The sequence below is a fragment of the Staurois parvus genome, unplaced genomic scaffold (genome assembly GCF_062004578.1).
Source record: "Staurois parvus isolate SC_StPar_1 unplaced genomic scaffold, SC_StPar_1.0 ptg000438l, whole genome shotgun sequence".
Lineage (NCBI taxonomy): Eukaryota > Metazoa > Chordata > Amphibia > Anura > Ranidae > Staurois > Staurois parvus.
The window spans coordinates 2,822,675-2,835,787 of record NW_028318234.1 but is presented as its reverse complement, the minus strand read 5'-3'; the positions used below and the strand labels follow the sequence as shown (position 1 = coordinate 2,835,787).

Sequence of the window (13,113 nt, the reverse complement as noted above, 5' to 3'; positions counted from 1 at the left end):
TCTTTTACTTTCACTTTTAATGATAATAGTAAACGGGACAAATAGGGAGGACGAATCTCCTTAACAGGAGCACAGACAGAGATAAAAACTGACAAGTGTTCTAATCCCTCTCCACTCTATGTAAAACTAAAAAAAAAACATTTTGCCTTTAGGTACACTTTATTTCCAATTTTTATTCCCATGAAAGTGGAATTAACCAGAGACAGCCAGGCAAATAGCATTTCCACAAAGAGAATAGCAGTGGAAGCCTCTACATTCCTGTAAGCACAGGTCCACTTAGACATCACTGAAAGTCTCTTGGGCAAACTCTGCTCTTATGGAAAGGTCTTCCATTGCTGGAAAGGATAATAGATGGCCTTTCCATAGGAATGAATGAAGGTTCTTTGATCCATAACCAGCAGAGCCTGGTCAGGAAGCTATCGCTGAAGAGGCTGTGTGAGGTCAGGCAGAAGTCCTTGTTCAGGCACTTCCTGTTATAAAAACAAAAGGTGCTTCAACAAACTATTAGTGTAAGGGTGTGCACACTTATACAAACATATTATTTTAGTATTTTATTTTTACTTCCCTCCACCTAAAAGATTTCATTTTGTTGTTCAACTAAGTTGTACAGTTTATAGGTCACATTAAAGGTGGAAAAAGTTGTGAAAGGATTTATCTTTGTTTCATTTTTTTACAGCATAGAAACCTGACATTTTAACAGTAGTGTGTAGACGTTTTATATCCACTGTAACTGTGTACTGTGTAGTGTTTTACTAGAGGATGTGCTGGTTTTTACTTCCCTGCTTTGCAAAGAGATAAAAACCAGCACACTTTGACAGAAGAGAGATCTGTGTTGTTTACACTCATAGATCTCTGTCCTGTCAGCTGCTCTGCCGATCGCTGAGTCCCGCCGCTTGACACTTACAGGAGCCAATGACAGCGAGGAAAAGGCAGCGAACGCTTGCGTGCCTCCTACTCAGAAATGCAGAATCACGTATATATATATACACACGTGATTTTGTGCAGAGTGGCTGCCCAAATGGATAATGGGGAAGAGCATGTCAAGCAACAGGAAGGTTAGCGGTAGTAGCAGAGGCAATGATGCATCATAAGGAAGACCACAATAGTAATCCACATAATTTCAGAGTTCTGGGGTAGATGGAGATTAGCAAAATAAGCAGAATAGCCAGGAGGAAAAATTGCAACAAGCAGAGCAGCAGTAGTAACTCCGCAATAGCTTCCATACAGGACTGGAACTCAGCAGTGGAGCGCAGGAAGAAGAAGGAGAGATGACAGGTAGCGTGGCTCTAATACCTGATATCAATCATGTCCACTATTAACCTCCCTAGCGGAGGTTTTTGCATGGAAATATGACTTTTTTTTTAATTGTAGGCCTGTAATTTTTTAGGAATAACTCACTGAAATCTGTCCAAACTAGAGTCTAGTAAACATCCTGGGTAGGGTATGATAAAATTTGAAACACGAAATCATAAATTCTAATATCATAAATAATCATAAAAAATAATATAATAATAAATTTAATTCAATAATATAATCAAACCAAAAACACTGAAATTTGAAATATAGCGCCAAGTTCTCACATCACTGAGCCTAGTCGCAAAATAATTTTCAGTGTCTGATGACGAATTTCCCCACGAATCATTATCACTCCATTCTGCAAGTGATTCTAATTTACTATCGCTGTTCTCTAGCCGGTCTAAAACCGCTTTTGACCTAAAGGGACGCTTTTTAGACGCCATGGACTTTTCTCAATTTCAAGACAGAAAGAACAGTAAAAATGCAGGCAGGGCACAGGACAAAGCACTCGGGACAAAATGTATGTGAAATGGTTTGATACAGTATGTTTTACTATGTGATTTTACTGTATTAGTGAATGGCACTTTTTAACATTTTTAAATTTCCCGCTGGTTCCGGCCCCTGCACGTCCCGATGCTCGCAGGGACCGGAACCCGGATGCCGGCATCAGCCGGAGGAGATGGCCAGGGATGCTGCATGGGGGACATCGTGGGAGCGAAGGACAAGGTAAGTGCAAAAGGGATCCCAGAGCAACGCTGCAGGGTATTCCCGAGTGTATTTCGGGGTTACCACTTTTGGTACTAAAAGTTAACCCCGAGCTACACTCGGGAATACCACCAGGAAGGTTAAATACCTCTGAACCTCCACAGACATGGCCGTGCATAAAGAGATCCTCGTACAATCAACCTGATCGTTGTGTGTGTGGTCAAACAATAACGCTGCCTGGGGTAACTGCGCACCTCTCCATATGACCACTGTGCTTCATGCGGATGCCAAAGGCAAAGGCAACCGGGCTTCCAAAACACTTTTGTGACCCCAGATAGGTGGGAGGAGTGAAGGGTGTGACTGCTGACTTAAGATGCACATCTGCATGATGTCAACCAGTTTCACTGGAAACTCAGCTTCATCAGGATGTAGCGCCCCCTGGCTGGAACATGGTTGTCATGTTTCACATGACTGTCATATGCTTTTAACCTCCCTAGCAGTATGATTATGTCAGTATTTCTGTGCTAAAAGCAGTACATTGTTTTCAATGGAAATTTGTTGTTTTTTTATAGTAGGCCTGTAATTCTTAGTAATAACTCACTGAAATCTGTTTAAACAAGAGTCTAGTAGACATCCTTGGTGCAATAACGTTTAATAAATTAAATCATAAATTATAATATAATAAAAAATAATAATATAAAAATAAATTAAATACAATCAAATCACACGGAACTCTGTCCAAACAATATTATACAGACACTGCATTTTGTTTTAGAAAACATCACGGGTGTGGTAAATTTTGAAACACGGGACTGCACAAAGTCCGACATCGCAATCAGGACAGTGGAACCTCGTTTCCTTGCAGATTTTTTTTCCACTCTCATCACTCTGAGAGCAACATACCACGCACATCCTGGTAGGTGCTGCATTTTTTTGGGTTGGTGGGATGTGGTCCATAAAATGACGTCCAGTCAGATGTTCTGGGTTGACAACTCCCACAGCACGTCGTCCGGATCTACCCACAGACACTGATGGTGTTTGAGGAAGATGGATTCCGCCACTTTCCATATACAGTCCACATGAACCACAGGCTTTTCACTGTTTTTGCGGAACAGAATATAGGCATTCCACAAACACTGTTCCAGAAGATGCAGGAAAATATTTTTATAGTATTTTCTCTGCTGCTTTCTCATCGCAGGATAAAAAGTCATAGCTTGGTCAGCTCTGTTGACACCTCCCCTGGTCCTGTTGTAGTCAATGACAACCTGCGGCTTCTGGATGTTTTTCCACCTTTTGTTTGTACCATCCCTGTGGAGGCATTGTGAACGGTACTCATTAGGCACACATCCTTCTTGTCCCACCATCTCAGTGCCATCATTTTGCCTTTCTGCCAGGCAACTAATTCTCCCGACTTCAGTTTGTTTTTTCCAAACATGGATGGCAGGTTGCGCCGGTTAGCCCGAACGGTTCCATAGGCATCCATTCTGTGCTGAAGAAGAACCTCGTAAAGTTCTGGCGAGGTGTAAAAATTGTCCGTCATTACACAGTAGCCTTGGTTTAGCTCAATCAATGACAGGATGGAAGATGTTGCCAGTCCGTAGTTGCTATACTTAGGATCAAATTTTGTTCCTTTGCCAGTGTATATAATTGTGGTCCAGATGTAGCCGGTAGAGGATTCGCACAGCAGGTAGGATTTGACGCCAAATTGTGCTCTCTTGGACGCAATGTACTGTATCCAGCTGAGCCTTCCCTTGTAGGCCATTAGACTTTCACCTATGCTGATGTCTCTCTCTGGCACATAGCTCTGCTGGAAATTCCTGACAATTATTTGGGAGAGTTCCCAAAATTTTTTTAGTTTGGGAGCCGGATGACTTGTTTAGTCAAAATCCTCATTATTTGTGGTAGTGCAAACATTTCATAATGAGGGAAAAGTTGTACTCTGACATGATGGTGCCAAAGAACGGCGTGGCGGGCATTTTGTTAGTGCTCCAGTACCACTTCTGCAGCGGTTTCCCCACCACTCCTTGTAAAATAATGAGGCCGAGAAACAGCCAAATCTCCTCTTTGGTGACAGGTTCCCACTTTCTGCTTTGTGAAAACCGGCTCTGTGGAGCAGCTAGTTGTTGCACTGCGTACCTATTTGTCTCCGTCACAATAATTTCAATAACCCCATCGGTCAGAAACAATTCCAAGTATGCCAAGGGGTTGTCACCTTCAACTTGTATTTTCATAGCAGGTACGCCGGTAAACGGAAATCTTGGCAGCGCTGGCGTATTGCAATCGATAGTGCACCATGTGCGCAGTCAATCTCAGATTCGCCGCTGTCTTCACTTTCGGTGTCTGAAGATAAATCGCCACATGAGTCGCTATCACTCAATTCAAGCAGCTCCTCACTGTCGCTGTTCGCTAACTCATCATAAACCGCTTTAGCACTAGCGAGGCGCTTTTTGGAAGCCATGAGCGCAAGACCGTTTTTAGTCACAGAAACTAAAAAAACTGCACTATGGAAATATCTGAGGTAAAGTTACGATGTATGCACTAGAGTAACACTTTATTTTGACAGTGAGCGATTTTTATAATTCCCGCCTCCTGCAAGCCCCGCCCCCCGACGGCACAGCACGGCAGACTCACGCTGATCACACTGATCAGAGTGAGATAGCTGGGAACCAGAGGAGCAGGGAAGCGGGGAAGGAGACTGGGGATGGACGGAGGGGATGGCTGCTGGCAGAGCAGGACCAGGGACACAGATTGGCACCAGGTGATTAGATTGCGGTGAGCCCAAGTCTGGCTTGGGGTTACCGCTTTTGACAGCTACATTTAACCCCGAGCCAGACTCGGGAAAACCGCTAGGGAGGTTAAGTGTTCTTTGTATTTTGTCTCTGCTCCTCCCTTTCCTCTGGTTTAGTTTATGCTGCATAGATAGCCCACCCCTTTTCCCAGTAAGGCTTTTCACCTTCTAGCCTCATGTCATGAAGCAGATCACATTATGATCTTTTGACCTATCCGATGTTCATTGTTGTAAGATTCTCTCAGTTTATGGAATAAACTTCACAAGATCTACAAGATGTCTTCTGGATTGAGTCACTGCCTGTGTCATTCAACTAAGATTGGAGTTATCGCTATCTCATCACAACTGTAACTTACAGAGAACACACTATCAATGCTTAGATTGGAGAGACAGAACAATGGTTAAATAAACCACTTAAACAAGCCCACATTATCTCTTAAAAAGGGACATGGAGAAGTTTTTTGTAACCTATATTTAACAACATCCACAGTATAAAAAAAATCATACAGGCAAGCATTCATAGTGTACTTCACTGGAAAAAGCTCAGACCGCAAAGAGCATCAAAAACAAAAAGAAAAGAATAAAGACAACGAAACGCAGGGGCAATTACATTGCTCACAGATCTTAATCCAAGAATACTTGTAAACTGAATTCTTTATTAAGTGTTAAGTACAAGGGCGTTTAATTAGTATATCTGAAATTTTTCTTTTTTCAGGACACTATGGAAGTCACAAGGTCATTTACTTAGTTTTAACTCTTTCACTGCCAGAGCCACTTTTTGCATTTTTTGCACATGTTTAACAGATTCCCGACCGCCCTATAGCAGAAGTACTGCTACAGGGGGGCAGGGCTGCGCAAAATCATGTATATATACGTGATTTTGTGTATAGAATCCTTCAGCGCAATGAAATCTCCTAAATAAATGTGCAGTTAGCATATAATGTGTTCCCACATATAACAAAGAAAATAAATAAAATAATGCGCTGCATTTTTATTACTTTATTTATTTACGTGATTTTGTATTTACGCTTAGGAGGCGCATGCACGCCACCCTACCCGCTCCATCTTTGGCAGCTACAGCTGTCAATCACTGGGTCCCGGTCGGAGATTCACTGTTGGCACCCGGCGAACGCCGAGGAACAGTGACAGAGGAAAGGTTTGTATGTAAACAATACAGATCTCTACCCTACCAGCAGACTGCTTTGTATTGCTCTGCATAGCAGAGCAATACAAAGTAGCATGTTTACACAGCACACACAGTAAAAAAAACACACAGCACACAGTTAACCCTTTGATCGTCTCAGATGTTAACCCCTTCCTGCCCATTGCCATTAGTACAGTGTCACTGCTTTTTATTAGCACTGATCACTGTATTAGTGTCACTTGGGGATGTCAGTGGCAGTTAAGTCAGTTCCCATCCAGTGTCAGAATACCCTCCGCAGTCCTGCTATAAGTCACTGATCACAGCCATTACTAGTATAAAAAATTTTCTTATTTAAAATCTAGTATATATACCGCCATTTGTAGACACTATAACTTTCACGTAAACCAATTAATTTACATGTATTCGGGGTTTTTTTTTTAGCAAAGACATGTAGAAGAATACATTTTGGTCTAAATTTATGACAAAATTAGATTTTTTTAATTTTTTTTACTGGACATGTTTTATAGCAAAAAGTAAAAAATAATGGGTTTTTATTATTTATAGCGCAAAAAATAAAAAACACACAAGCGATCAAATACCACCGATAGAAAGTTCCATCCATGGGAAAAAAGGGTAGAAAATTTAATTTGGATGCAGGGTTGCATGACCGCGCAATTGTAAGTTAAAGTAACGCGGCGGGTCAGGAAGGGGGATATATGCTCTGGAGGGCAAGTGGTTAAAAAATCATTTTAGGCCTTAGAATTACACAAAACCACCAAGCATTATATATTTTCTGAAAGCAGACACCCTAGAGAATAAAATAGTGGTAGTTCCAATTTTTTATGTCACGTGCTATTACTGCAATTGGTGAAATATAAAGTAAGAGACTGTGCTGAGTAAATAGATACCCAACATGTCAAACGCTAAATTTGTGTGCACATGTGAAACGGTGACAAACTTCAGTACCCTTTTTGTTCTGTAGGTTTCAAAAGCCCCTACAGTGTTTAGAATTATGGAGGAGGTCTTGTGGTAGAACTATTGCTCTCACTCTAATATGTGCAGCAATTTGTAACATGTGTATCGCAATTGACATTTTTATGCATAGGTGCCCCAGTTGCATGCGTTTATGTTCATATGTCCCTAAATGTTCGGGGGGGGTGTTTTGCTTGTTGTTTTCTTTATACACTGCTCAAAAAAATTAAAGGAACACTTTTTAATCAGAGTATAACATCAAGTTAATTAAACTCCTGGGATATTGATCTGGTCAGTTAAGTAGCAGAGTAGTTGTTAATCAGTTTCAACTGCTTTGGTGTTAATGAAATTAACAATGGGTGCACTAGATGGGCAACAATGAGATGACCCCCAAAACAGTAATGGTTTTATAGGTGGAGGCCACTGACATTTGTTTCCCTACTCATCGTTTCTGACTGTTTTTCACTAGTTTTGCATTTGGCTAGAGTCACTGTCACTACTGGTAGCATGAGGAAATACCTGGACCCTACATATCAATATGTGCCATTGCCAGAAGGTTTGCTGTGTTTCCCAGCACAGTCTCAAGAGCATGGAGGAGATTCCAAGAGACAGGTAGTTACTCTAGGAGAGCTGGACAGGGCCATAGAAGGTCCTTAACCCATCAGCAGGACCGGTATCTGCTCCTTTGTGCAAGGAGGAACAGGATGAGCACTGCCAGAGCCCTACAACATGATCTCCAGCAGGCCACTGGTGTGAATGTCTCTGAACAATCAGAAACAGACTTCATGAGGGTGACCTGAGGGCCCGATGTCCTCTATTGGGCCCTGTGCTCACTGCTGGGCACAAAAGAGCTCAATTGGCATTTGCCATTGAACACCGGAATTGTCAGGTCCACCATTGGCACCCTGTGCTTTTCACAGAGGACAGCAGGTTCACCCTGACCATGTGACAGACATGAAAGGGTCTGGAGAAGCCGTGGAGAACGTTATGCTGCCTGTAACATCGTTCAACATGACTGTTTTGGTGGTGGGTCAGTGATGGTCTGGGGAGGCATATCCATAGAGGGATGCACAGACCTCTACAGGCTAGACCAGGGGTGGGCAAACTTTTTGACTTGAGGGCCGCAATGGGTTCATATATTGGACCCGGGGGCTGGACCAAGAGTAGATGAATGATGTGTATGTGTTATCCATAGTAAGTATAGTAATATTCCCCCATAGTAAGCATAGTAATTAATCCCCCATATAGTAATTCATCCCCCATATAGTAATTCATCCCCCCTATAGTAATTCATCCCCCATATAGTAATTCATCCCCCATATAGTAATTCATCCCCCCTATAGTAATTCATCCCCCCTATAGTAATTCATTCCTCATATAGTATTTCATCCCCCACAGTACTATTCCCCCCCAAGTAGTAAGCCAAGTCCCCCCTGTGTCAATTCACTTACCTTTGCTCCGCTAGTTCCTCTCGCCGTGTTCCCGCGCCGTTCCGGTGTAGCATGAAAATCTGTCTCCTGAGGATCTGTCCCCCTCGACGTATCTGCGCATGTGCCAGTTTCAGGCATTAGCAGCCGATCGGCGATCTCTGGCACATGCGCAGATACATCGAGGGGGACAGATCCTCATAGGAGACAGATTTTCATGCTACACCGGTCTTCAGGGCGGACTGTGAGAGGAGCCTAGCGGGAGCCTAGCTCCGCGGGCCGGATTAAAAGGTCCACCGGGCCGTAGTTTGCCCATTGCTGGGCTAGAAAATGGCACCCTGACTGCTATTAGGTACCAGGACCCATTGTCAGACCCTACACTGGTGCAGTGGGTCCTGGGTTCCTCCTGGTGCATGACAATACCCGGCCTCGTGGCAAGAGTATGCAAGCAATTCCTGGAGGATGAAGGAATTGATACCATTGAATGGCCCCCATGTTCGCTTGGTCTATCCAATAGAACACCTCTGGGATATCATGTTTCTGTCCATCCTACGCCACCAGGTTGCACCTCAGACTGTCCAGAAGCTCAGTGATGCCCTGGTCCAGATCTGGGAGGAAATACCCCAGGACACCACCCGTCGTCTCATTAGGAGCATGCCCCGACATTGTCAGGCATGCATACAAGCACGTGGGGGCCATACAAACTACTGAAGACCATTTTGAGTTGCTGCAATGAAATTTCAGCAAAATGGACTACCCTGCTGCATCATTTTTTCACTTTTATTTTCGGGGTGTCTTTGAATTCAGTCCACTGTAGGTTGATAATTTTCATTTCCATCAAACGATGGGGCATCCTTACATTCCTAACACATTACCCAGTCCATATCAGTATATATATCCATCATATTTTTCCCCATTGAGATCTGATGTGTTTTCAAAGTGTTCCTTTAATTTTTTTGAGCAGTGTATTTTTGCAACAAATACATTTTTTCACTAAACTTTTTTTTTTCATCACATAGGGGACACAAAGTCCCCTACGTGATGAGTTTTAGGTGACAGGTTCTCTTTATTGAGACATATGGGATCTAAAATTCAGACTGCATGTCTCCTCTGGGATCCATTGGCTGTACAATCTCTACCAGCTATTCTAGCCAGGGAAAGTGACAGCTCCCCTCCACCCCCATGGGCAAGCAGAGCCTGGATTAAATGACAGGAGTGTGCATTGGGGGGGGAGCATATTATTGCAGGCTGTGGAATGAATCGGGTGGCAGCGCAACCGCCCAGCTGCTTTCACCTGACAGGCCGGAGTCTACCTGTCAGTTTTAGACAAAATCATGCTGGCTACAGCCACTGAATTGTGTGTAACCCCCACCCCTGCTGTCAGGTCTGTATGGAGCACAGATCCATTTTACCTTCAATTTTTGCATGGTGATAGGTAAGAAATGCTGTGCTAGGGGGCTTTCAGTGGGGATTCCTTTTGGTTAATGTCTCTGAGGTGCACGCCGATGCGAAAGTAAAGTTGACATTTAGTTTTGCCAATGTACAGTTTACTGCATGGGGACTGAATACTATATACAGTGCCCTGAAAAAGTATTCATACCCCTCGAAAGTAAAATGATAAACGGTTTTCAAAATTATTTTACAAATAAATATCTGAAGAGTGCGGCGTGCATTTGTATTCAGCCCCCTTTACTCTGTAAGCCCTAAGTAAAATCTAGTGGAACCAATTGCCTTCAAAGGTCACCTAATTAGTAAATAGAGTCCACCTGTGTGTAATTTAGGTATAAATCCAGCTGTTCTGTGAAGCCTTCAGAGGTTTGTTAGAGAACATTAGTGAACAAACAACATCATGAAGGACCACACCAGACAGGTCAGGCATAAAAGTGGGGAAAAGTTTAAAGTAGGGTTAAGTTATAAAAAAAATATCCCAAGCTTTGAACATCTCAGGAGCACTGTTCAATCCATCACCCAAACATGGAAAGAGTATGGCACAACTGCAAACCTACCAAGACATGGCCGTCCACCTAAACTGACAGGCCGGGCAAGGAGAGCATTAATCAGAGAAGCAGCCAAGAGGCCCATGGTAACTCTGGAGGAGCTGCAGAGATCCACAGCTCAGGTGGGAGAATCTTTCCAAAGGACAACTATTAGTCGTGCACTCCACAAATCTGGTCTTTATGGAAGAGTGGCAAGAAGAAAGCCATTGTTGAAAGAAAGTCATAAAAAGTCCCATATGCAGTTTGCGAGAAGCGATGTGAAGGACACAGCTAACATGTGGAAGAAGGTGCTCTGGTCAGATGAGACCAAAATTTAACTTTTTGGCCTAAAAACAAAACGCTATGTGTGGTGGAAAACTAACTGCACATCACCCTGAACACGTCATCCCCACCGTGAAACATGGTGGTGACAGCATCATGTTGTGGGGATGCTTTTCTTCAGCAGGGACAGGGAAGCTGGTCAGAGTTGATGGGAAGATGGATGGAGCCAAATACAGGGCAATCTTAGAAGAAAACCTGTTAGAGTCTGCAAAAGCCTTGAGATTGGGGTGGAGGTTCACCTTCCAGCAGGACAACGACCTGAAACATCCAGCCAGAGCTACAATGGAATGGTTTAGATAAAAGCATATTCATGTGTTAGAATGGCCCAGGTAAAGTCCAGACCTAAATCCAATTAAGAATCTGTGGCAAGACTTGGAAATTGCTGTTCATAGACGCTCTCCATCCAACCTGACAGAGCTATTCTGCAAAGAAGAATGGGCAGAAATGTCCCTCTCTAGATGTGCAAAGCTGGTAGAGACATCCCCAAAAAGACTTGCAGCTGTAATTGCAGTGAAAGGTGGTCCTACAAAGTATTGACTCCGGGGGGCTGAATACAAATGCTGCCACACTTTTCAGGTATTTATTTGTAATCAATGTTGAAAACCATTTCTCATTTTCCTTCCACTTCACAATTATGTGCCACTTTGTGTTGGTCTATCACATCAAATCCCAATAAAATCCATTTACATTTCTGGTTATAACATGACAAAACGTGGAACATTTCAAGGGGTATGAATACTTTTTCAAGTCACTGTATAACCCGTGTGGTGGCACAACTGATTAAACTTTTAATTCTAGATACATTTCTCCCATCCGGATCAGTGAACAGAGGTACATCAGTGGCCTACACCTATAACAAGGGCATTATTCCACTTTGGTTAGAGCTGCTCAGTTGGTTTTATCTGCAGACACCCGTTATCTACATAGACAGCTTCTGGTGAAGGTGAACTAACCCTTCAATGATTGTAGGCTAGATCTACACTAGCAGCAGTGCTGGTGCACCTATGAAAAGTGATCCACACTTGGGTTGCATTTCAGAGCCATCTGACAGGCAGTGAAGAAGTTACATATTGTCTCCTTGCTGCCTGCCAAATGCTTTGTAAAAGAGCCTGTTTTAACCCCATAAATGCTGCACCAGCATGTACCAAACATGTGCATTACACATGGATGCGGCACTGCCCACTCACTTGACGGGGGGGATCCTTTTGCCAATATCGGAAGCAAAGCATCACGCCTGTGGCATGCGCATAACCTTGTCCGGATGCCTTTACAGCTTAAGGCTGGGTAATAAAAGCGTGGCTCAACCGCTGTTTTTTTTTCTGGCCCCCAACTGCTAACTTACAGGAGCCCTTAGGCCTCGTTCACACAGTGAACGCAACAGACGGCTGCGTTTATCCACATGGGGGTGATCTGTGCATCTCTGTTTGTGTCAGTTGGGACAGAGAGGATGTACAGACACAGCCGCTACTCCCAATATGACATCCATGAGGGCGTTGATGTGTCAGTGAACTCGCGTGGTCTGTGTTTAGGGCCATCCACCCTCACAGATGTCACATGCGTTTAGACAGCCCCTGCGGCCCAACTGACAGCAATGGAATGGTCTGCACGGGGATGGATGGACCAGCTGAGCCGGTAAAGTTGCACCCATAAACAGAGATGTGGGGAGGGGGGGGGAAATACTAAGACTAAACACAGCTTTGCCTGGCAACCAATCAGCATCATGCTTTCATTTTCAAAGCCTACCAGAGCAAGCTAAAGATAGACTCTGATTGGTTGCCAGGCACAGCTGCCCCAGCATTCTTCTATCTCCCCCCACATAGCTCACTCATACAGGTTTGTACCCCAGGCCAGGGCTCAGGGAGGGACAGGTAAGACAACCAATAGAAGAACTGGCACGGATATTTCTTCCTTGGTCACATGACTGCCTATTAATCATCCCTATACATAGACCAGGGGCACCTATGAACCAATCACAACTGCTATTCCACTGACCTCCCTAATCTGATTGGTCCCTGCACCGTGCACATTAATACCCCCTCCTCGGCTCTGTATCTCAGTATACACATCCCGGAGCGGGCGGGCGGCCAGTCCCCGGCATTGTATGTGTGATTCCAGGGTATGTGTACACTATCGCCGCTCTGCCCCTTCATTACCTGCACTGTGCCCGGCTCTGCCTCTTCCTCTATGCAGCACTGCCAGAGGGCGGGGCTTCCTACAGCACCATACACGGGACAAACATAATCGACCCTGGGAACATAAAGAGAGAATGGGAGAAAATGTTTTCTGATCACTTTTCCCATGGACTCGTCATGGTTGGCCAAAACAATTCTAACCCTTCAGATCAGCTGGGCATGGGGCGAGAGGGAGAAATAAAAACCAGGAACAGAACTACAGAGCCAGCCGGGTGTATAGAAAACCATAGAGGTGGCCAGGTGTATACAGAACCATAGAGCCAGCCAGGTG

General features: G+C 44.0%; 1 protein-coding gene across 1 annotated transcript in view; it reads right to left on the bottom strand.

Annotated features, from left to right (window-relative positions):
* TTC33 (tetratricopeptide repeat domain 33) overlaps positions 1-12,882 on the bottom strand; it is a 371,207-nt gene extending 358,325 nt beyond the window's left edge. The window contains exon 1 of the mRNA XM_089687818.1: positions 12,804-12,882. The gene's annotated coding sequence lies outside the window, so the exon portion shown is untranslated. The remainder of the gene's footprint in view (positions 1-12,803) is intronic.
* Between the last annotated feature and the right edge of the window lie 231 nt (positions 12,883-13,113).